General features: G+C 42.7%; 2 pseudogenes; both read left to right on the top strand.

Annotated features, from left to right (window-relative positions):
• The first annotated feature begins 672 nt into the window (after window positions 1–672).
• Window positions 673–13,358, top strand: LOC114802191 (sodium- and chloride-dependent GABA transporter 2-like; annotated as a pseudogene).
• A 1,299-nt stretch (window positions 13,359–14,657) lies between these two features.
• On the top strand, window positions 14,658–25,355 carry LOC114802190 (sodium- and chloride-dependent GABA transporter 2-like; annotated as a pseudogene).
• The last annotated feature ends 375 nt before the right edge of the window (window positions 25,356–25,730 follow it).

Here is a 25,730-nt window from a genome sequence, read left to right as displayed (position 1 = left end):
ACCTGTGGGATCCCCCTGTTTCTTCTGGAGAGTGCGATGGGTCAGTACACACAGCAAGCAAGCATCACCTGCTGGGAGAAGTGCCCAATTGCTCAGGGTGAGTGGGGAAGAAACTTTCTCATCTGTTCAGGTCAATTTATTCAAGGATTCATAGTAGTTATTGTCATGTGTATGGAAGAAATTAAATTTCTCTGTAAAATGAAATTCTTTCTTTGCTGTCCATGTACAAGTTAGGTAAAGTTTAATATATAAGCACAGTGAAGGTTTCTGTGCTTGTGGTATTATTGCCGTTAGGTTATACAGAAAAAGGTTTTGAGTGGAGATTCGAAGTCTAATGTTCATGAGAAAAAATAAAATACTGTTTGTCTCTAAGGAATCGGCTACACGGGTATAATAATGAGGGTCTATAGCTGCATGGCTTACGTCATCATCCTTGCCTGGGCACTTCTGTACCTGTGCTTCTCTTTCTACGCCAAACTGCCCTGGGCCAGCTGTGGCCACACCTGGAACACAGGTACGAACACTGACTACATCTTGCCATGTGTAACAACAGCAGCATAACAGTAGTGCAACAGCTTCAAGAAATTAAGAATAATGAACTAAAATATATTTCACTTCCTGTAGAAAGTTGTGAGGACTTCGACACACTGAACAAATATAACCAGACTATAAACACCAACTCGACCTCCCCAGCAACTGAATTCTGGGAGTAAGTTTTTAAAGTCAAACACAGAAGGAAGCTTTTATAACACTGAGAATGCAAACAGAATTCCAGATATTCTAACAAACAACGTATCTCCAGACGGAGCTGGGCAGTGTTCGGTGGGAGATCCTCCTCTGCGCCATTGCCATGTGGGTCATTTGTTACTTCTGCATTTGGAAAGGTGTGAAGTCTACAGGAAAGGTTGGTGTTTAGGATTCAAATGTAAAAATTAAACAATAGTAAACTTTCAATGACTACAAGAATTTTATTTTTTATCATTTCTATTTTTTTATTTTGAGCATGTAGAATTAGACAGAGAGTGAGACAGGTTTTATGCAGGCAGGAAGGAAGGGCGGAAACGCATGACATTCACAAGATGCAAGGGCGGTCCTAACCTGTTTGGTGCCCTGGGCGAACAACCCCCCACCCCCCCACCCCCAAACACACACACGCACAGAGAAACATAAAACACATTACAAATAATGTATTTACATATTTTATTGTAAAACCTGTTGTTGGAACCACACTGAATTGTCTAGATAAGCATATACGGGGCTTTGACCTTTTCTTGTCCATCTTCCTTCGGTATCGAAACCCATCCTGCAACCCAAGGATCGTCCCAATGTAAAGGAATAGACACTTTAGTGCGCAGATTTGGTTCATATTTATTCTGCAATTTCACACAACCTAGGAAAAATTAATTGTGACATATTGAACTTGGATTGACAATATTATGAATGAATGAAATATGCTTTATTTGGAAGCAGCCATACCAAGGACTTCTGCTCACTTCCTGCATATATGGGTGTGATAGAGTACATAAAGACAGCTCATTATTTGCAGCTCCTTATGTTTGTTCCACTTTAAATACCGCAGTGTCACGGGTGGGCTGGACATGGCGGTGAAGGAGGACGCATTCGCACGATCACAGGACAGGGGTTTAATACAGACTTCACAAGACAAGGGAACATTAACACGCACAATGACACGACGGTGAACAGACACGAACAGGATAGTTTTATCGCACGGATTCGCCGGTACACTTGGGGAACTGATTAAAAACATGACATGGATCATGGCGGGGAACTGGCGATTACCGGAGGTGCGTCGCTGGAATCTGGACGAGACGGCGGCGTCGGGGGACGTCCATACATGGAACCTTGAACATGGAACTATGGAGCAGACGTCCTCCCGACCATCCACGGTTTCCTGGATCTCAGCGGGGCGTAGATCGGCTGCGTCCACATGGTCGGGTCATTCTGTCACGGGTGGGCTGGACATGGCGGTGAAGGAGGACGCATTCGCACGATCACAGGACAGGGGTTTAATACAAACTACACAAGACAAGGGAACATTAACACGCACAATGACCCGACGGCGAACAGACACGAACAGGAGTTTTATACAATTATATAAATAGACAACAAGTGAACACAATCAGGGAACATTACACAAGACAAACATGAAACTCCGGTCCGGTCAACCCCTGCCGGTCCGGATCATGACACGCAGGCTGCAATGCTATTTATTTAACAGTGAAATGTCCATATTCATCATAAATCTATGTGCATATGAGCAAAGTTCCCAGGTCAATTTTATAGTGAAAAATGTTTTGGGCCAGAAAAGTGTAAGTTGATACTATTTGTACACATCCTACTTTACCCTTTTTTTTCTTTCAGTGCCACTGCACCTCAGGTACACCACATGAAAATGTACACATATAATTCAGACAGAGATTTTCTCTGTTCGCCAATGAAATGAAAAGGAAAAGATCCAATTTAAGCCTGGAGGCTGTTAGAGGGTCTGGGGTACAACACAGTGAAATCCCGACTGTGAAGATTTTCAGTCATCCAGGTGAATTTGTCTGAAAGTTGAGTCATGGCAACTGGACTTCTTTCTTTTATTTCTTTAACGTTTGATTCTGCATCCACGGAACTTTGTCAGTCTGAGGGAAGTTGGCTTGTGTTGCCCTTTCATCCATCCCCCAAATATCTGGCCCAACTACCACATCCACCAGGTTGGCCACATTTAATGACCCATAAAATGGGGGCAGGAGGAGCTGCCAGGGTGGAGCTGTCACATCTACCCACACCCCCTCCCCCTGCCTTTGTTTCACTTAACAAGCCTATTCAAGGCAGGAGTGAGGTGAAACCAACCTGGAGGATACATTTGTGGTCACAAGCCAACTTCCCTCAGATTGACAAAGTTCTGTGGATGCAGAATGAAACATTAAAGAAATTAAAGAAAGAAGTCCAGTTGCTAAGACTCAACTTTCAGACTGTGAAATCCCGATTAACCCTAAAATGCTGGATCTCTATTTTCAGGTGGTGTATTTTACAGCCACTTTCCCCATACATGATGCTGCTGGTGTTGCTGATCAGAGGGTTGACTCTACCTGGTGCCCTGCAGGGGATTGTGTACTATCTGAAGCCTGACCTCACCCCGCTTCTAGATCCTCAGGTTACTTTGAACAGCCTGTATGAGTTGTCAGTTTCAAAGGATTCAAACCAGAACTTTTCCGACATAAAATGCAGATCTCACAAACCCCATGGTGTCACGACTACGGACTTACGAGGGAAGGAAGCGCAGAGGTCTGACATGCTGGGAAGGGGATTTATTATAACACAATAAATACAAAGAAACAATGGCGCGGTGGCCAAAAAGGGGAAATAAAGGGGAACACCACAAACAAACCCGCAGGCGTGTGCCGATTGCCAGAACTCAAAACACATATGAAACTAAACCAGGTCAAGTTCGTGCAGAGAGTCCACGAAAATGCCGGAGATCTCGAACGGGTGGAAGTCTCTGGCATTTATGGGGCGTCAGGATTGGAGTCAGGTGTGGAGCCCAGCTGCAGGCAATCCTGACAGAGCCCCCCCCCTCCAAGGGCTACGTCCTCGGAGCCCCAGCAGTGGAGGCGGCGGGGCAGACGGCGGCAACCACAGGGCTCCTGCCCTGCTGTATCCTCCCCTTGGAGGACCCGGGCTGGCTCCGGACCCTCGGCCTGGCTCCCCGGCGTGGTCTCGCGTGGCGGCCCCGGACCCTCGGCCTGGCTCCCCGGCGTGGTCTCGCGTGGCGGCCCCGGACCCTCGGCCTGGCTCCCCGGCGTGGTCTCGCGTGCGGCCCCGGACCCTCGGCCTGGCTCCCCGGCGTGGTCTCGCATGGCGGCCCCGGACCCTCGGCCTGGCTCCCCGGCGTGGTCTCGCATGTCGGCCCCGGACCCTCGGCCTGGCTCTCCCGGCTTGGTCTCGCATGGCGGCCCCGGACCCTCGGCCTGGCTCCCCCGGCGTTGTCTCGCGTGGCGGCCCCGGACCCTCAGGCTGGCTCCCCGGTGTGGTCCCACATGGCTGCCCTGGACCCTCGGACCTGCACAGAAAAATCAGGGCCGATCCATCCGGGTACGTGCGGGCCCTGTCTCTGCACGTCCCCTCTGACACGTCTTGTGTCACCCCCTGCACTGCGCAGGGAGATTGTTCCAGAGCCTCCGGCGACCGTTCCAGGCACCCCAGGCTGATGCCTTCTCGGCACGTGCAGCCCCTCTCACTGCACGCCCCTGGTGCCAAGGTGGGGGCATTGCCAGACCATCTGGTGGACACAAAGAGGGGAAATGGGGGCGACATACGGACACTAATGCCATGCACACACACAAAGACAAAGACAGAGAGAAGAGAGGGTCGCCTGGCTCCCTCTCTGGGGTCTCCGGGACCTCCTCAGGGGGCACAGCCAGGATCTCGAGAGGTGCGACCTTCTCGTCGCCCACCAGTGCTGGGTCTTCTTGCCCCGGATCCTGACTGGCGCTGGATGTGGTGGAGGGGCAGAGTTCGATCCCTGGCTCAGGCTCTGGCCGATTAAACTCCGCCCTCAGCCTCTGCTGAAAGTCCCGAAAACTCCTGTCTGTCTCTCCCTGCTGCCAGAGGGCTGCTGCTCCAGCCCCATGCTGATCCAAGCAGACACGCAAGGATGGTGGTGGTCTTATCAGTGTCTGCTGCCCCACTGAAGGGTCCCGGGACACTTGGGCTGTCCCACACGGGGGCTGGGCACGTCGCTGGAGATGGTGGTAGGTGTGTGGTGTGGAGGGGGGGCGGACGTCTTCTCCAGCAGGTGTGGACGCTGGTGCTGCGCTGCCATTTCGCTGGGGAACGTCCGGGCAGAGGGAAGGCGGGTCGGCGACTGGAGCAGGAATGGAGGATTCCCTGCGAGGCAGTCCCGGCAGCGCAGTTGCTGGCTGGCGACCTCCCGTCGCCCTCTTCCACCAGCTTTCCTCACACTGCTGGGAGGGACGTGGGTTTCCACGGCCCTCGTGACGATCCTGGATGGGCGCGATGGGCGGAGCCATCCCGGCACCGACCGCCGAAACGGCGTCATCCTGGTCGTCGTCCGTGTCAACCTCTTACCCCCGGAAGTCACGTGGGTCATCACGGACGCGGCGATGATCTCGGACGCGCACACTGGCCGGAGCCATCCCGGCAACGACCACCCACCGAAAATCCAGGTCATCATCGCTTTCGTCATCCGTGTCCTCCCACCGGTGACTCCGAGGGTCGTCCACCCTGCGGACATCCTGGACCTATGGCGCGATAAGCTCCCATGGGCAGTACTCTGGCCATTGGGGCTGGAGCCTGCCCACCTCCACGCTGGAGGGACGCCGCCGTTGTTGCCGCTTACACCCCTGGAAGTGACGTGGATCCCCACGGACCTCGTGACGATCGTGGACGGGCGCGATGGGCGGAGCCCAACTCGCGTCTCCCGTGCTCTTGTCGTCGTCATCGTCCATGTCGTCCCAGTCCACGGGGAGCCACGGGTGAGGGGGCAGATCGAAGACGATGGCGTGGGCAGCAGCGAGGAAGTGACGTGGGCAGCGAGCGCAGAGGACGCGAACCCCACGATCTTCGGCATGTCGAGCCAGGAACTCTGCGCTCTGCTGGCCAGGCTCCCCGTGGACTGGGACGACATGGACGATGACGACGACGAGAGCACGGGAGACGCGAGTTGGGCTCCGCCCATCGCGCCCGTCCACGATCTTTCAGGCCATGAAACAGCAAAACAGAGATCAGTGACTGAGAATGGAAACATAGTTGGGCGAGAAATGTGTAGAAGTTCCCCTTCCTCTGCTGCAAGAACGGTGAAGGTTCCAAAAGAACAACTCTTTACAAAGCAAGAGACTGTAATTTAAACAATTCCTGTATTACTGCTATTTTATATAACAGTAGTAACTGGCTGCCAAAAGGAACTAAAAGTCTAAAGTACAGTTCAAGGATACAGAAAAAAATTAATTCTTGGACTCCTCAAATTTACACATAAAGAACACTAGATTAATAAAAATTAAAAGCAAGAACTTACAGTCATCAATATGTTCATACAGTTAGAAAAAGCAGAAAATCATTTTGTGTTCAGATTAGTCAGCACATTTAGACTGACAAATATGAACCTGTCTTACTGTAATTTCCATGTGTGCTTGTTTCTTTGAATAAATTCAAACACAATTCAGGATGGTACACAGTGCTTCACACTGCTTTAGTACAAATACATAATATTGTTTGTACGACAAATAAACAGACATTTCTTGTGCTCTTTATGGTGGTTGTGATGAGGTTTTAAGGGCCGTTTTCAGAGGTTTTAAGGGCCGAGAACATACTCTAAAAGGAAATAAGGGAAAAAGGCTGGCAAACCCAGTGCGAGACCATATAATTAAACAGATGATTTAATAATAAATAAAAATTAAACAAATAAATTGCAGAAAGATAGACAACAAACACAGATAAGCTTCAGCGGTGGTCTAGTTCTACCATGAAGCCAGGCTGATGATGATGAGTGTCATGACACGAACACAGACAGAGAACAGGGGACCAAACTAAGACATGAGCTGAACCCTAAAACAGAAGAGCCCACGCTGACCTAGAGACAGGGAGAACACAGACAGGGAAGAGACAATCTGACTGAAAGTAGAACTCAGACGCTGTGAAGTTACAGTAGTTTCATGTTGAAAATTCAACAGATATTCAGATATTCACTAAGCACAACCCTCCACAAAGACTTCTGTTTTACCTAATACCTAACCATATTTTATATTAATATTTTTAAAAATTGCTTTTAATTTTTATTAATCTAGTGTTCTTTATGTGTAAATTTGAGGAGTCCAAGAATTAATTTTTTTCTGTATCCTTGAACTGTACTTTAGACTTTTAGTTCCTTTTGGCAGCCAGTTACTACTCTTTTTTTCAGTAGCTTCCACACAAAGTGATCATGTGATTCAAAACCAATGTAGAGCTGTGCTGCTGCATGGAACTAGTCAGACGCATTTTGGTTTATTGAGGTTTTCTTCACCTTCAATTTTATACAAATTAAAGTCGTAATGACTGAAATTGATTAGGATTTAACCGTTTAAGAACTGAATCTAGCTGCTTGGACTATAGGACTTAAGAACAGTTTTTACCCTCATTTTATTCAACTTTTCCACAGCAACACCTGAACACCAACATTACACCCACATTGTGTTACTCACACACAAACTGTACGTGCACACACTTAAATACTGACTGGAACACGCATCTACACTCTACGTGCTATAACTGTCATTGTACTTGCTGCTCAGTATTGTCAGTTTGCCTCATCTGCCTGTTCTACCCTCCCACATGAAAATTGTTACTGTCTTACTTCTTCATATCTCACATCTCATATATTTTCTTGTAAACTTAGAACTTATGACTTCTTGCGAAGTGACAAATTTGATATTGCCAATTTATTTTCTTTCTACCTTGTAAACTTAAAACTTTTTAGCAGTTTTTAGCAGTGACTTGCATTTTACTGTAATGTTTTTCCCTGTGTTAACTTGCATATGACAAATAAAATTGAAACTGAACTACATTTCGATTTTTTTCACAATTATACAAAATGTTTGGAGATTCCCATATCTCTGCTACAGAAATGGTGGAGGTAAGTTATGTACAAGATACACTGAGATATATTGAACTTCTTTATTTTACACTAATTTTGTTACTGTAGTCTATACCACAAGGACTGTATGGTTTACGATGCAGTAATGTATGAACATTTAAATATCATGTTTCATAACCACAACTCTAACCTTATGTACACACGAACGAACAACATAAGAAACATTTTGTTAAAACGTATATTACTTTGTACTGAATTTTATTTTCAAGGTGCTTTCTTGGTGCCCTACGTGGTGGTTGTGGTGACCTGTAGGATCCCCCTGTTTCTTCTGGAGAGTGCGATGGGTCAGTACACACAGCAAGCAAGCATCACCTGCTGGGATAAGTTGTGCCCAATTGCTCAGGGTGAGTGGGGAAGAAAATTTCTCATCTGTTCAGGTCAATATATTCAAGGATTCATAGTAGTTAATATCATGTGTATGGAAGAAATTAAAATTTTCTGTACAATGAAATTTTTTCCTTGCTGTCCACATACAAGGTAGGTAAATTTAATATATGAACACAGTGAAGGTTTCTGTGCTTGTGGTATTATTGCTGTTAGGTTATATGGGTGTTGTAAAAATGTTTTTGAATGGAGATTTGAAGAAGATAGCCTAATATTCTTTAGAGACAATAAATGTACTGTTTGTCTCAAAGGGATTGGCTACACAGGTACAATAATGAGTGTCTATAGCTGCATGGCTTACGTCATCATCCTTGCCTGGGCACTTCTGTACCTGTGCTTCTCTTTCTATGCCAAACTGCCCTGGGCCAGCTGTGGCCACACCTGGAACACAGGTATGAACACTGACTACACCTTGGCATGGGTAACAACAGCAGCATAACAGTAGTGCAACAGCTTCAAGAAATTAAGAATAATGAACTAAAATATATTTCACTTCCTGCAGAAACTTGTGAGGACTTTAACGCACTGAACAAATATAACCAGACTATAAACACCACTCGACCTCCCCAGCAATTGAATTCTGGGAGTAAGTTTATAAAATCAAACACAGAAGAAAGCTTTAAGGACACTGAGAATGCAAACAGAATTCCAGATATTCTAACAAACAACGTATCTCCAGACGGCGTGAGCTGGCGATCTCAGGTGGTATTGAGGAGCTGGGCAGTGTTCGGTGGGAGATCCTCCTCTGCGCCATTGCCATGTGGGTCATTTGTTACTTTGCATTTGGAAAGGTGTGAAGTCTACAGGAAAGGTTGGTGTTTAGGATTCAAATGTAAAAATGAAACAATAGTAAACTAGAAACAGTAAACTTTCAATGACTACAAGAATTTTAATTTTGAGCATGTAGACAGAGTGAGACAGGGTCGATGCAGACAGGAAGAAACTTTCACAATGAAAGCAGACAGGAAAGCATGAATTCACAAGATGGGGATTAACTTGTAAGAAAGACACACAATACATTGACAAACATTCAATAACCCGACACAACAACAGGTGCAGACAGTCAGATAATCAGGGGCTGTGACGCCCATGGGCTAAGGGTTTAGCACAACGGGTGCTCCTGCACATGATTATGGAGTCCTGATCCATCCCAGCTCCATAAGAACCATGAAGCAGCACCCAGTATGGGATGCGACAATGATGTGGACATGCACATAACTCACCTTAGGTTTGTTCCAGTTTATGTTCCTGGCCTTATTGCCACATGCCTTTGGGTCTGTAATTGTTTATCCTTTGTTTCCTTGTTTTAGCCCTTGTGCCGCTTTTGTTTGTATTTATAATCAAGTACTCTGCGCCTCACTCTCCTACCGACCTACCAACCTACCAATGTGACAGGGGCAACCACATGGAATCCATGGAACTACAGCCTGGCACATCATCCACGGTCCGAGCCGTGACACAGTTATATTACAAAATGTGTGGAAACGTTTGCCTCTTTGGCTGAGTGGAAATCAGACGTGCCCATCTCACAAATCTTTAGTTAAAATGAGTAGATCCAGTATAAGCCTGGAGGCTGTTAGAGAGTCTGGGGTGCAACACAGTGAATTCCAGATTAACCCTAAAATGCTGGATCTCTATTTTCAGGTGGTGTATTTTACAGCCACTTTCCCATACGTGATGCTGCTGGTGTTGCTGATCAGAGGGTTGACTCTACCTGGTGCCCTGCAGGGGATTGTGTACTATCTGAAGCCTGAACTCACCCCACTTCTAGATCCCCAGGTTACTTTGAACAGCCTGTATGAGTTTGTCAGTTTTAAAGCATTCAAACCAGAACTTTTCCAACATAAAATGCAACCCCATGGTTGTTAGTTTGAATCATTGCTTGGACCTTTAGTGGGTGGAGTTTGCCTTCACTATACCCAGTTTTTAAAATTCTTTTTTTGATAATAAAATGAAATCATATAATAGGTTTGTGTGTTTTCATGCAGGTGTGGATGGAGGCTGTAACTCAGGTCTTCTTTTCTTTTGGTGTGGGTGGAGGAGTGTTGATTTCACTGGGGAGTTACAATCCATACAACAACAACTGCTACAGGTATGATTTAGAACCCGTCAGTCCCCAAAAATCTTAAATCAAACCACACCCCTTTAATATCCCCAAATTAGCATCCTAAATTCAAACCTCTCTGGCAGGAACTGTTTCTGGCTCTGTTTGTTGAACGCTGGTACCAGTTTGGTGGCTGGATTTGCAGTATTTTCAGTGCTGGGCTTCATGGCTAATGAATACAATGTTGGCATTGCAGAAGTTGCAGAGTCAGGTACTGTACTTATAATGGCTTGGGAGTATCTATATAAAACAAACAATACGAGTAATCAATATAGTTCAAAATAAATTATGCTTGTGGCTACATGAATAACTTTTTTTCTTCTTACAGGTCCTGGTCTGGCATTCATTGCGTACCCTCAGGCAGTGGCCATGATGCCTTTACCCCAGCTGTGGGCGATATGCTTCTTCATCATGATTATATTGCTTGGCCTGGATTCACAGGTGGCATCAAAATGTGTACACACATACACACACACATAAATACACACACTAACAAACAAACAAACAGATATTAACTGTTGGATGCATAAACTCTAGTTTGTTATGATGGAGGGGGTGATAATGCCAGTGATTGACCTGGCTCCCACTGTGCTGCGCAGACCTGGACGAAGAGAACTTTTACTGCTGGTCTTCAGCCTCTTCTGCTTTAGCATAAGTATCCTAATGATTACAGAGTTGATCAGAGCACCAAATATAAAGTTAATCTGATTGTAGTCATTTGTATGATTTGTGTCTATAATTGCTTGTCTATAAATAAGCCTTTTCCCTGTAGGGTGGGATTTATGTCCTGCAGGTCTTTGATTACTATGGCATGAATGCATCTTCCAAACTCTTCCTCTCTAGTCTTCAGTGTCTCACAATGGGCTGGATATTTGGTAAATAATAAATAATTGCAGTAAAATCAAAGAACGTCCTTATGCTGTAAATGCAGTGGTGTGCCTTCTCTGTTTAATTAATGGTTTTATGTTGTTTAAATGTTTCAGATCATCAAAAAATAATATACAGTACAGGCCAAAAGTTGGACACACCTTCTATTTCAAGGTGTTTTCTTTATTTACATGAACATTTACGTTGGTAGATTCTCACTGAAGGCATGCTGTGATTACTGCTTTGCACACACTTGGCATTCTCTCGATTAGCTTCAAGAAGTCGTCACCTGAAGTGGTTTTCCAACAGTCTTGGAGTTCCCAGAGGTGTTTAGCACTTTGCCTTCACTCTGCTGTCCAGCTCACCCCAAACCATCTGGATTGGGTTCAGGTCCGGTGACTGTGGAGGCTAGATCTCCACTTTTTGTTAAGTACATAACTCCACATGTGTTCATTCATAGTTTTGATGCCTTCAGTGAGAATCTAACAATGCAAAAGGTCATGAAAATAAAGACAACACATTGAATGAGAAGGTGTGTCCAAACTTTTGGCCTTTAATGTATACTAGTCAAAGATTACTGTCACAGCTCAATAAATGAATCATGTAAATAAGACCTGCCTGACAAAGTGATGTAGACCAAAATATCCTCAAAAACCAGACATCATGCTGAGATCCAAAGAAAATTAGGAACAAATGAGAAAGAAAGTAATTGAGCTCTATCAGTCTGGAAAAGGTTATGAAGCCGTTTCTAAACCTTTGGGACTCCAGCGAACCACAATTAGTGAAAACATGTAACAGTGGTGAACTTTCCCAGGAGTTACCTGTCGATCGGGGCAGAGTTCATGACAAGAGAAAGGGATGGGGAGCCAAGACGAAAAGCACTGCTGAGCAAAAAGAATCACTGCATTTCAGAAAAAGAACATCATACCAACAGTAAAATATGGTGGTGGTGATAGTTTTTATGGTCAGAGGCTGTTTTGCTGCTTCATGGCCTGAAAGACTTGCTGTGATTAATGGAATTAGGATTTCTGCAGTTTAACAAAACACCATGAAGGAGAATGTCCCTCTATCTGTCCATGACCTCAACTGAAACCAACGTGGATTCTGCAACATGACAATGATCCAAAACACACCAGCAAGTTCACCTCTGACTGGCTGAAGAAAAACAAGAATGAAAACTTTGGAGTGGCCTAATCGAAGTTCTGACCTGAATCCTATTAAGATGCTGTGGCATGACATGAAGTACAACAATTTTGTTGTTCAAAATTCCCACTTTTGATGATCTGAAACATTTAAATGTGACACATGAATAAAGTACTATACTACTCTAGTTACGCCAGATAGAAAACGTGCCTTTCCATCTTCCAGGAGCGGAGCGCATGTGTGATGCAATTGAAGACATGACAGGAGTGAGACCCAGCCGCTTCTTCAGTTTCTCATTAGTGGTTCTGACAGTTTTTAAACAGGATTCCACACGTGTATGACCCATAGTGATTCTAATTAATTCAGTTAAAAATATATCAGTATGATGCTGTGCTTATTGGCTGATTTTTAGCTAGTCTCTGTTGACATGGATAATGATCATTGATAATGACCATAATTACTAATAAGAAATCAGATTTTTACATCAGAAAATTACAATGAGCCAGCTTTATTGGTCCTGTTGTGGACACCTTTTGCTGCTGGCTTGAGCAAAAGAGCCAAGAGGCATGTCATACTTTAAGCACACTTATTTTCTATTATACTTTCCCAAACCATACATGGTGTCTGCAATTTTGTCCTTTCTCTACCAATTTGGTTACCTGTCACAAAAACGTATTAATTATCTTACAGATTCCTGTGCTGTGCATGTGCTGTGCAACAGCTGTGCATGGACTTTACTGTATTCCAACATGTGGTGCATCTGTCTTAAGAGTGCTGAATTTATGTGTTAATTTAAATTATTCCATAATGTCCTTCTTTCCCCAGGTATCCTTAATTGGCGCCTTGGCCAATTACAAGCCCCTGACATTTAACCGAACCTACACATACCCGGTGTGGGTGAATGTGCTGGGATGGATAATGATGCTGTCGTCCAGCCTGGCGGTACCAGTACTGGCTGTCTACTTGCTGTGTACTGGAAAAGGAAGCCTGAAACAGGTTAGTTTAAGTTTTGATGGAATTTATATATGCATGTACAAGTTTATTTGTTGATCTGGTCTGTAAATAAATAATGATGGTATTTCTCTCTCTTACCAGCGCTGCATTCATCTTTGTCAATGTGCTGATGACCTTCCTTTGACCCGGAAGCAGAGGGAAGAGCTTTCAAAGTTGACCCCAGATGCAATGTAGTTGCCGTGGGGGAACAAATAAAGCTTTTAAGAAGATGTTGGGACACCTAAGAGAAAATAATCTAGAATTCTTTGGTTTATTAAAAGTTGTTTGCATCAATGTGAAAATAATAACTAACATCTGAGTAATGAACATTATCTTGCAAGTAAAACTGTACACATACATTATCTGTAGATACCATAATAAAAGTTAATCATGAGGAGTTACTAAAGGCTACTAATTGCAGTAGTGCCACCTTCAGGAAAAAAGGGGGCTGTTCAAGTTTTATGTGTCTAACATGTTGATCACGTATCATTCTTCTGTTCAAGAAATAAATTCATGACATTTTTAAGAAAGTTTCTGCCGCCCCTGTGAAACTGTTGATAAAGAACATTAAAACAACACTGAAAGCAAAATTACTTATTTCAACACTTTTTATATCAATCAAATTTTTTATGTTAATTGCTAAGTCGGGAAATGATCCTCACTTTCTCTGTGCAATATTTCTGGCAAATGCTGGGTTCCAACTGTGGAACCCTGCTCATTCTGGTCAGTACTGCAGGGTAGCTGGAAACTAGCTGCAGGACGTGCCCATGAACAGGGTATCAGTCTAGTATAGGGTGAACTGTATTCATGGGTGTAATAACTATAAACTCAAATATTTAGGATTTTCTCAAATCCACTAAAACATGTAACGATCATTGTTGTACGATCATTCCAGTAAAAGGAACAGAAAATCACAGAGAGTCAAATTACTACAGACTGCAATAGGAAATAACAAAGTGTCTGATAGTTTTGCAGATCACTCCCAACTCCATACCATGCAATAAAATTGATGAACAGGCAGCGCACCTACTCAGTTTTTTGGTGGGACAGTGAGATGCAAGACTGTCCAAGTGACAAACTAGGAACTTTGACTGGATAGTCCAACAGCAACCAAATTACAATTCTTATCGCTACACTCCACAATCCCCAAAACACGGAGGACGGCACAGAACCACAGAACTCCCCCTCTATAGGAGAACCATTAGTTACCACTGGAACTGAAGCAGCCAGGTAATCATGCAGTTTGTGGAGCTCTGAACAGTCAAACTTGTCTGTAAATGTTGCAACAGCTCAATGATAAACTAAATAAATATTACAAAAGTGGTGAAATAAAGTAGTGAAGATATCCGGGGACATAAGATCTTTTGCTTGCTTAGCACTGGCCCCTTGACTTCCACCCCATGTAAGGTCTGTTTTGGTTCAAAGTGTAGCTTAGTTTGCTTGATATTTTTGACTGACAGAACTAGGTGCAGCTGACATTACAGCAATAATCAGACCAGTTAGAGGAAGATGGAGCTCATGCAAGGAGAGGCTGAGTGTGGGGAACAGAAAACCAAGGCAAGTATCACAGAATTTCTCTTGACTGAGAATGGAAACATAGTTGGGTTAGAATTGTGTAGAAGTTCCCCTTCCTCTGCTGCAAGAACGGTGAAGGTTCCAAAAGAACAACTCTTTACAAAGCAAGAGACTGTAATTTAAACAATTCCTGTATTACTGCTGTTTTATATAACAGTAGTAACTGGCTGCCAAAAGGAACTAAAAGTCTAAAGTACAGTTCAAGGATACAGAAAAAAATTAATTCTTGGACTCCTCAAATTTACACATAAAGAACACTACAATTAATAAAAATTAAAAGCAAGAACTTACAGTCATCAATATGTTCATACAGTTACGAAAAGCAGAAAATCATTTTGTGTTCAGATTAGTCAACACATCTAGACTGACAAATATGAACCTGTCTTACTGTAATTTCCATGTGTGCTTGTTTCTTTGAATAAATTCAAACCCAATTCAGGATGGTACACAGTGCTTCACATTGATTTAGTACAAATACGTAATATGTTTGTACGACAGACATTTCTTGTACTCTTTATGGTGGTTGTGATGAGGTTTTAAGGGCTGTTTTCAGAGGTTTTAAGGGCCGAGAACATACACTAAAAGGAAATAAGGGAAAAAGGCTGGTCAACCCAGTGAGAGTCCATATAATTAAACAGATGATTAAATAATAAATAACAATTAAACAAATAAATTGCAGAAAGATAGACAACAAACACAGATAAGCTTCAGCAGTGGTCTAGTTCTACCATGAAGCCAGGCTGATGATGATGAGTGTCATGACACGAACACAGACAGAGAACAGGGGACCAAACTAAGACATGAGCTAAACCCTAAAACAGAAGAGCCCACGCTGACCTAGAGACAGGGAGAACACAGACAGGGAAGAGACTGAAAGTAGAACTCAGACGTTGCTGTGAAGTTACAGTAGTTTCATGTTGGAAAATTCAACAGATATTCAGATATTCACTAAGCACAACCCTCCACAAAGACTTCTGTTTTACCTAATACCTAACCATATTTTATATTAATATTTTTAAAAATTGTGGAAAATTATCTCTTTTTTTTCAGTAGCTTCCGCACAAAGTGAGCATATGATTCAAAACCAATGTAGAACTGTGCTGCTGCATGGAACTAGTCAGACGCATTTTGGTTTATTGAGGTTTTCTTCACCTTCAATTTTATACAAATTAAAGTCGTAATTGCCTGAAATTGATTAGGATTTAACCATTTAAGAACTGAATCTAGCTGCTTGGACTATAGGACTTAAGAAACAGTTTTTTACCCTCATTTTTTTTTTACTTTTCCACAGCAACACCTGAACACCAACATTACACCCACATTGTGTTACTCACACACAAACTGTACGTGCACACACTTAAATACTGACTGGAACATGCATCTAGCACATCTACGTGCTATAACTGTCATTGTACTTGCTGCTCAGTATTGTCAGTTTGCCTCATCAGCCTGTTCTACCCTCCACATGAAAATTGTTACTGTCTTACTTCTTCATATCTCACATCTCATATATTTTCTTGTAAACTTAGAACTTATGACTTCTTGTGAAGTGACAAATTTCATATTGCCAATTTATTTTCTTTCTACCTTGTAAACTTAAAACTTTTTAGCAGTTTTTAGCAGTGACTTGCATTTTACTGTAATGTTTTTCCCTGTGTTAACTTGCATATGACAAATAAAATTGAAACTGAACTACATTTCGATTTTTTTCACAATTATACGAAATGTTTGGAGATTCCCATATCTCTGCTACAGAAATGGTGGAGGTAAGTCTAAGTTATGTACAAGATACACTGAGATATATTGAACTGCTTTATTTTACACTAATCTTGTTACTGTAGTCTATACCACAAGGACTTTATGGTTTAAGATGCAGTAATGTATGAACATTTAAATATCATGTTTCATAACCACAACTCTAACCTTATGTAACACACGAACGGACAAACATAAGAAAGATTTTGTTAAAACGTATATATTACTTTGTACTGAATTTAGGTTTCAAGGTGCTTTCTTGGTGCCCTACGTGGTGGTTGTGGTGACCTGTGGGATCCCCCTGTTTTCTTCTGGAGAGTGCGATGGGTCAGTACACACAGCAAGCAAGCATCACCTGCTGGGAGAAGTTCCCAATTGCTCAGGGTGAGTGGGGAAGAAACTTTCTCATCTGTTCAGGTCAATTTATTCAAGGATTCATAGTAGTTATTGTCATGTGTATGGAAGAAATTAATTTCTCTGTAAAATGAAATTCTTTCTTTGCTGTCCATGTACAAGTTAGGTAAAGTTTAATATATAAAACACAGTGAAGGTTTCTGTGCTTGTGGTATTATTGCTGTTAGGCTATATGGGTGTTGTAAAAATGTTTTTGAATGGAGATTTGAAGAAGATAGCCTAATATTCATTAGAAACAATAAATGTACTGTTTGTCTCAAAGGGATCGGCTACACAAGTATTATAATGAGGGTCTATAAGTGCATTTCTTACGTCATCATCCTTGCATGGGCACTTCTGTACCTGTGCTTCTCTTTCTACGCCAAACTGCCCTGGGCCAGCTGTGGCCACACCTGGAACACAGGTATGAACACTGACTACATCTTGCCATGTGTAACAACAGCAGCATAACAGTAGTGCAACAGCTTCAATAAATTAAGAATAATGAACTAAAATATATTTCACTTCCTGTAGAAAGTTGTGAGGACTTTGACGCACTGAACAAATATAACCAGACTATAAACACCAACTCGACCTCCCCAGCAACTGAATTCTGGGAGTAAGTTTTTAAAGTCAAACACAGAAGGAATCTTTAAGTACACTGGAAATGCAAACAGAATTCCAGACATTCTAACAAACAACGTATCTCCAGACGGCGTGTGCTGGCAATCTCAGGTGGTATTGAGGAGCTGGGCAGTGTTCGGTGGGAGATCCTCCTCTGCGCCATTGCCATGTGGGTCATTTGTTACTTCTGCATTTGGAAAGGTGTGAAGTCTACAGGAAAGGTTGGTGTTTAGGCTTCAAATGTAAAAATCAAACAGTAGTAAACTAGAAATAGTAAACTTTCAATGACTACAAGAACTTTAATTTTGAGCATGTTGACTTAGACGGAGAGTGAAACAGGTTTGATGCAGACAGGAAGAAAACTTTCACAATGAAAGTAGACAAGTATTTTGGTTCCCAAAATGTCCCATCTCTGCGCCGCACTATTCTACCGACCTATCAACGTGACAGGGACAACCACATGGACTCCATGGAACTACAGCCTGGCACATCATACACGGTCCGAGCTGTGACACATATTAGAAATGTGTGGAAAATTTTTGCCTCTTTGGCTGAGTGGAAATCAGACGTGCCCATCTCACAAAACAATACAAAAAACATCATTTATCATTGTAGAAAATAATAAAGGACTCTCTGTACTGCCTTGAGGCTTTACATTTTCTGGGTATTTCTGCGAAAAGCTCTTCCCTACTCTAATTTGAAGTGTTCTTACCTGCCAAAAATTCCTGAACCATCTGTACACTTGGCCTGAGATGAGTAATTTACAAAGTTTAATTAACAATCCGTCCTTCCACATTATATTGTTTGCTTTCTCAATGTCACAAAAGAAACACACACACAAACACACACAGACACCAGGACAACATCTAGGTAAAACAGAACCGAGCAATATGGACCCTAAAGTGAAGGGCTTCAGATACCAACATTTTAAATGTAAAAATGAAACAACAACAATTCAATTAATTCAGTTTATTGATATTGCAATTAAATTATTAAATTAATATAACAGACACCTTTTGTTCTCCTTCCATGCCAAACTGGCCCTGGGCAATCTGTGATCACACCTAGAACACAAGTAGATTTAGTTAAGATGTTTCTTAGATTGAGTTCATAGTCATGACTGGAAAAGCCAGCATTGAGATCAGGGACAGGAAGCTTTAATCAGACCAGACTAAAGAAGATGGAACTTGTGAACTGTGAAGAGGTTGAGGGTAGGAGAAAGAAAATTAAAAAAAGAGGGCAATGGAATAGCAATATAGAATTTTTCCTGGTTGTCGCAGGGAACATAGTTGGATTAGGAAATGTTTGGAGATTCCCATATCTCTGCTACAGAAATGGTGGAGGTAAGTCTAAATTATGTACAAGATACACTGTGATATATTGAACTGCTTTATTTTACACTAATCTTGTTACTGTAGTCTATACCACAAGGACTTTATGGTTTATGATGCAGTAATGTATGAACATTTAAATATCATGTTTTATACCACAACTCTAACCTTATGTACACACGAACGGACAACATAAGAAACATTTAGTTAAAACGTATATATTACTTTGTAATGAATTTCTTTTCAAGGTGCTTTCTTGGTGCCCTATGTGGTGGTTGTGGTGACCTGTGGGATCCCCCTGTTTCTTCTGGAGAGTGCGATGGGTCAGTACACACAGCAGCAAGCATCACCTGCTGGGAGAAGTTGTGCCCAATTGCTCAGGGTGAGTAGGGAAGAAACTTTCTCATCTGTTCAGGTCAATATATTCAAGAATTTAAGGATTCATGGTAGTTATTGTCATGTGCATGGAAGAAATCAAATTTATAATTTCTTTATAATGAAATTCTTTCTTTTGCTGTCCACATACAAGGTAGGTAAAGTTTATTAAATGAACACAGTGAAGGTTTCTGTGCTTGTGGTATTATTGGGTCTGTCAGGAAGACAGACCATTTATTATTGTGCTGAGAATGGCAAAAATGAACATTAAAGAATGTTAAAGACCGCCACGCGAACACCGTCAAACGTAAAGAAACAACGGAGTGGTCAGGCCGAAGGCCTGACCACTCCGCACACGATGATATATTTTTTGCTTTGGTAGGTTCGTGACGGCCCGGCACAAATCGGGTTAAACGTGTAAAAAAGTACCGTTTACCATCGTGCCGGGAACGCGTTTTTGGCTCCCCGAGGCTAACCGTTGAAGCTAGCGACCGAAAATCGAGGCGGGGCCGAAGGCCTCGCCGAGTCTTACGATCCGACATATGGGACGAGTCGGTGGCACCAACGGGGGTTTGGAAAACCCGGAAAAAGCCGGAAAACCGGGAAAAAGGCAATAAAAGGACACGTCTTAACGTCCAAGTCCGCCACGATAAGACCGTGAAACGCACAGAAACAACGGAGTGGTCAGGCCGAAGCCTGACCACTCTGCACACGATGATATATTTTTTGTTTTGGTAGGTCGCACGGCCCGCCCACAAATTCGGCTTCAAAGCCTAAAAAGTACGGTTTACTGTTGCGCAGAGGAAGAGGTTTCAGCTCCCTGTGACCAGCCGTAAAAGCTAGAGACACCGGGTGTCGATCTGACATATGGATGTGTTGCTACCGCCAACAGTGGTCAGGAAAACATGGGAAATAGGAAGGAGGCCAAAAAGGCCATGTCTCGCATTTGTGCTGCCACGCTAAGGCCGTGAGACGCACAAAAAAAACGGAGAGGTCAGGCCGAATGCCTGACCTCTCCACACACAATGACGTATTGGTTGCTTCTTTGGGGATTACAGGAGGGCCACAAATCGCGTCCAAACATTAAAAGTGTGAAAAAATCTGGTTTCCAAGATTTGCGATGAAACGCTTCACAGCACACACACGACTCTCATATCAAATCGTGCGGCTTGTCGTTACGCACGGTTTGACATATGCTCGGGCTCGGCTCGGCCGGATTTACGGTCCGCGCGCAATTAGCCAAAAAGCGTTTTCGGACGCGTTTATTATTCTAGCCCAAAATTGGACTTTTTGGAGTTGTGTCCAGACGGTTTGACATACAAAGAAGATATTGATGTCGTCCTCGTAGATCTCGCCAAGGCCGACGATTTGACATATGGTTTATCGCCGTCTGACTTACGGATCATGCACAAATTTGGGAAAACAAAAAAGTGTAAATGGGCGAAAAAATTATTATTATTATTCAGCCTTTTTTCGGCAATTAATGCGGGTTCGTACCGAAGCACGCACACCCGCGTGTTATATATCAAAAATTAGAGCTTTGTTGCGTGAGGTGTGCTATTACTTTTATAGCGATCGGACTGGGCCTGGCCGAGCTATTAACGCTGAACAGGGTAATTTCCCATTGGAATGTATTGATCGCTAATTTTAGCATTGGTAGCATTTGTAAAAAAAAAATTCTTTGAAGTGATACTGCAGTACCACATTAAAGAATTCCCATTTTACAAATTACATGCCCGCGGCTGTGACCAATGCCCGGACAGACCCATCAAAATTCCCCTGGGGATTTTTGTTTCTAGTTGCTGTTAGGCTACATTGGTGTTGTAAAAATATTTTTGAATGGAGATTTGAAGAAGATAGCCTAATATTCATTAGAAACAATAAATGTACTGTTTGTCTCTAAGGGATCGGCTACACGGGTATAATAATGAGGGTCTAGAAACTGCATGTCTTACGTCATCATCCTTGCATGGGCACTTCTGTACCTGTGCTTCTCTTTCTACGCCAAACTGCCCCTGGGCCAGCTGTGGCCACACCTGGAACACAGGTATGAACACTGACTACAACCTTGGCATGTGTAACAACAGCAGCATAACAGTAGTGCAACAACATCAAAAAAATAAGAATAATGAACTAAAATATATTTCACTTCCTGTAGAAACTTGTGAGGACTTTAACGCACTGAACAAATATAACCAGACTATAAACACCAACTCGACCTCCCCAGCAACTGAATTCTGGGAGTAAGTTTTTAAAGTCAAACACAGAAGGAATCTTTAAGTACACTGGAAATGCAAACAAATTCCAGATATTCTAACAAACAACGTATCTCCAGACGGCGTGTGCTGGCGATCTCAGGTGGAATTGAGGAGCTGGGCAGTGTTCGGTGGGAGATCCTCCTCTGCGCCATTGCCATGTGGGTCATTTGTTATTTCTGCATTGGAAAGGTGTGAAGTCTACAGGAAAGGTTGGTGTTTAGGATTCAGTTGTAAAAATGAAACAATAGTAAACTGGAAATAGTAAATTTTCAATGACTACGAGAATTTTCATTTTGAGCATGTAGACGGAGAGTGAAACCGGTTTGCTGCAGACAGGAAGAAAACTTTCACAATAAGGCAGACAAGAAAGCATGAATTCACAAGACGGGGGATTAACTTGTAACAAAGACACGTAAAACATGGACAAACATTCAATGACCCAACAAGGACTAAAAATGAGGGGGCCATTATACAACAACAGGTGCCGACAGTCAGGTAATCCGGGACTGTGATGCCCATGGGAGTCCCTGATCATCCCAGCTCCATAAGAACTGTGAAGCAGCACCCAGTATGGGCTGCAACATTGATGTGGACATGCACATAACTCTCCTTAGGTTTGTTCCAGTTTATGTTACTGGCCTTATTGCCACATGCCTTTGGGTCTGTAATTGTTTATCCTTTGTTTCCTTTGTTAAGCCCTTGCTGCCACTTTTGTTTGTATTTATAATCAAGTACTTTTTCCAAAATTCCCATCTCTGCGCCTCACTCTTCTACCGACCATGGCAACCACATGGACTCCATGTAACTACAACCTGGCACATCCTCCACGGTCTGAGCTGTGACACAGTTATGTTATAAAATGATTGGAAACGTTTGCCTCTTTGGCTGATCAGACATCTCACAACCTTTAGTTAAATGAGCAGATCCAATATAAGCCTGGATGCTGTTAGAGCGTCTGGGTGCAACACAGTGAAATCCTGATTAACCCCAAATGCTGGATCTGGTTGCTCTATTTTCAGGTGGTGTATTTTACAGCCACTTTCCCATACGTGATGCTGCTGGTGTTGCTGATCAGAGGGTTGACTCTGCCTGGTGCCCTGCAGGGGATTGTGTACTATCTGAAGCCTGACCTCACCCCCACTTCTAGATCCTCAGGTTACTTTGAACAACATGTATGAGATGTCAAAGCATTCAAAACAGAACTTTTCCAAGATAAAATGTAGATCTCACAAACCCCATGGTTGTTAGTTTGAATCATTACTTGGACCTTGAGTGGGTGGAGTTTGTATTCTATATACCGAGTTTTAAAAATATCTTTTGATAAAAATACATCATATAACAGGTCTGTGTGTTTTCATGCAGGTGTGGATGGAGGCTGTAACTCAGGTCATCTTCTCCTTCGGTGTGGGTGGAGGACTGTTGGCTTCACTATGCAGCTACAATCCATACAACAACAACTGCTACAGGTATGATTTAGAACCAGTCAGTCCTCAAAAATCTCAAATCAAAACCGCCACCCCCTCTAATATACATAAATTAGCATCCTAAATCCGAACCTCTCTGGGCAGGAACTGTTTCTGGCTCTGTTTGTTGAACGCTGCTACCAGTTTGGTGGCTGGATTTGCAGTATTTCAGTGCTGGGCTTCATGGCTCATGAATACAATGTTGGCATTGCAGAAGTTGCAGAGTCAGGTACTGTACTTATAATGGCTTGGGAGTATCTATATAAAACAACAATATAAGTAATCAATAGTGTTCAAAATAGATAATGGCTTGTGGCTACATGAATAACTTTTTTCTTCTTACAGGTCCTGGTCTGGCATTCATTGCGTACCCTCAGGCAGTGGCCATGATGCCTTTACCCCAGCTGTGGGCGATATGCTTCTTCATCATGATTATTGCTTGGCCTGGATTCACAGGTGGCATCAAAATGTGTACACCACACACACACACAATAAATACACACACTAACAAACAAACAAACAGATATTAACTGTTGGATGCATAAACTCTAGTTTGTTATGATGGAGGGGGTGATAATGCCAGTGATTGACCTGGCTCCCACTGTGCTGCGCAGACCTGGACGAAGAGAACTTTTACTGCTGGTCTTCAGCCTCTTCTGCTTCAGCATAGTATCCTAATGATTACAGAGGTGATCAGAGCACCAAATATAAAGTTAATCTGATTGTAGTCATTTGTATGATTTGTGTCTATAATTGCTTGTCTATAAATAAGCCTTTTCCCTGTAGGGTGGGATGTATGTCCTGCAGGTCTTTGATTACTATGGCATGAATGCATCTTCCAAACTCTTCCTCTCTAGTCTTCAGTGTCTCACAATGGGCTGGATATTTGGTAAATAATAAATAATTGCAGTAAAATCAAAGAACGTCCTTATGCTGTAAATGCAGTGGTGTGCCTTCTCTGTTTAATTAATGGTTTTATGTTGTTTAAATGTTTCAGATCATCAAAAAATAATATACAGTACAGGCCAAAAGTTTGGACAACACCTTCTATTTCAAGGTGTTTTCTTTATTTACATGAACATTTACGTTGGTAGATTCTCACTGAAGGCATGCTCTGATTACTGCTTTGCACACACTTGGCATTCTCTCGATTAGCTTCAAGAAGTCGTCACCTGAAGTGGTTTTCCAACAGTCCTTGGAGTTCCCAGAGGTGTTTAGCACTTTGCCTTCACTCTACTGTCCAGCTCACCCCAAACCATCTGGATTGGGTTCAGGTCCAGTGACTGTGGAGGCTAGATCTCCACTTTTTGTTAAGTACATAACTCCACATGTGTTCATTCATAGTTTGATGCCTTCAGTGAGAATCTACCAATGCAAAAGGTCATGAAAACAAAGACAACACATTGAATGAGAAGGTGGTGTCCAAACTTTTGGCCTTTAATGTATACTAGTCAAAGATTACTGTCACAGCTCAATAAATGAATCATGTAAATAAGACCTGCCTGACAAAGTGATGTACACCACAAATATCCTCAAAACCAGACATCATGCTGAGATCCAAAGAAATTAGGAACAAATGAGAAAGAAAGTAATTGAGCTCTATCAGTCTGGAAAAGGTTATGAAGCCGTTTCTAAACCTTTGGGACTCCCAGCGAACCACAATTAGTGAAAACATGTAACAGTGGTGAACTTTCCAGGAGTTACCCTGTCGATCGGGGCAGAGTTCATGACAAGAGAAAGGGATGGGGAGCCAAGACGAAAAGCACTGCTGAGCAAAAAGAATCACTACTGCATTTCAGAAAAAGAACATCAGAAAAAGAACATCATACCACATATTTTTATGGTCAGGGGCTGTTTTGCTGTTTCATGGCCTGAAAGACTTGCTGTGATTAATGGAATTAGGATTCTGCAGTTTAACAAAACACCATGAAGGAGAATGTCCCTCTATCTGTCCATGACCTCAAACTGAAACCAACGTGGATTCTGCAACCTGACAATGATCCAAAACACACCAGCAAGTTCACCTCTGACTGGCTGAAGAAAAACAGAATGAAAACTTTGGAGTGGCCTAATCGAAGTTCTGACCTGAATCCATATTAAGATGCTGTGGCATGACATGAAGTACAACAATTTTGTTGTTCAAAATTCCCACTTTTGATGATCTGAAACATTTAAATGTGACACATGAATAAAGTACTATACTACTCTAGTTACGCCAGATAGAAACGATGCCTTTCCATCTTCCAGGAGCGGAGCGCATGTGTGATGCAATTGAAGACATGACAGGAGTGAGACCCAGCCCGCTTCTTCAGTCTCTGCTGGCGCTATCTGACACCACTAGTATGCACAGTGAGTTCCTCTCTTATTCTCATTAGTGGTTCTGACATTTTTAAACAGGATGACACTGTTAATTCCCACATGTATGACCCATAGCCATTCTAATTAATCCAGTTGAAAATATATCAGTATGATGCTGCACGTATTTTTTAGCTAGTCTCCGTTGACATGGATAATGACCTTATTCATTACAAAAAAGAAATCAGATTTTACATCAGAAAATTATAATGAGCCAGCTTTATTGGTCCAGTTGTTGCCTGGCTTGAGCACAAGAGCAGAGAGCCTGCATGCCACAAACAGCTGTGCATGGACTTTACTGTAATCCAACATGTGGTGCTTAAAATTCCTAACTGCATTTGTCTATGAGTGCTGAATTTATGTGTGACTTTAAATTATTCCATAATGTCCTTCTTTCCCCAGGCATCCTTCGTTGGCTCCTTGGCCAATTACAAGCCCCTGACATTTAACCGA

This window comes from Denticeps clupeoides, chromosome 13, assembly GCF_900700375.1.
Source record: "Denticeps clupeoides chromosome 13, fDenClu1.1, whole genome shotgun sequence".
NCBI lineage: Eukaryota > Metazoa > Chordata > Actinopteri > Clupeiformes > Denticipitidae > Denticeps > Denticeps clupeoides.
This window is presented reverse-complemented; position numbering and strand designations above follow the sequence as displayed.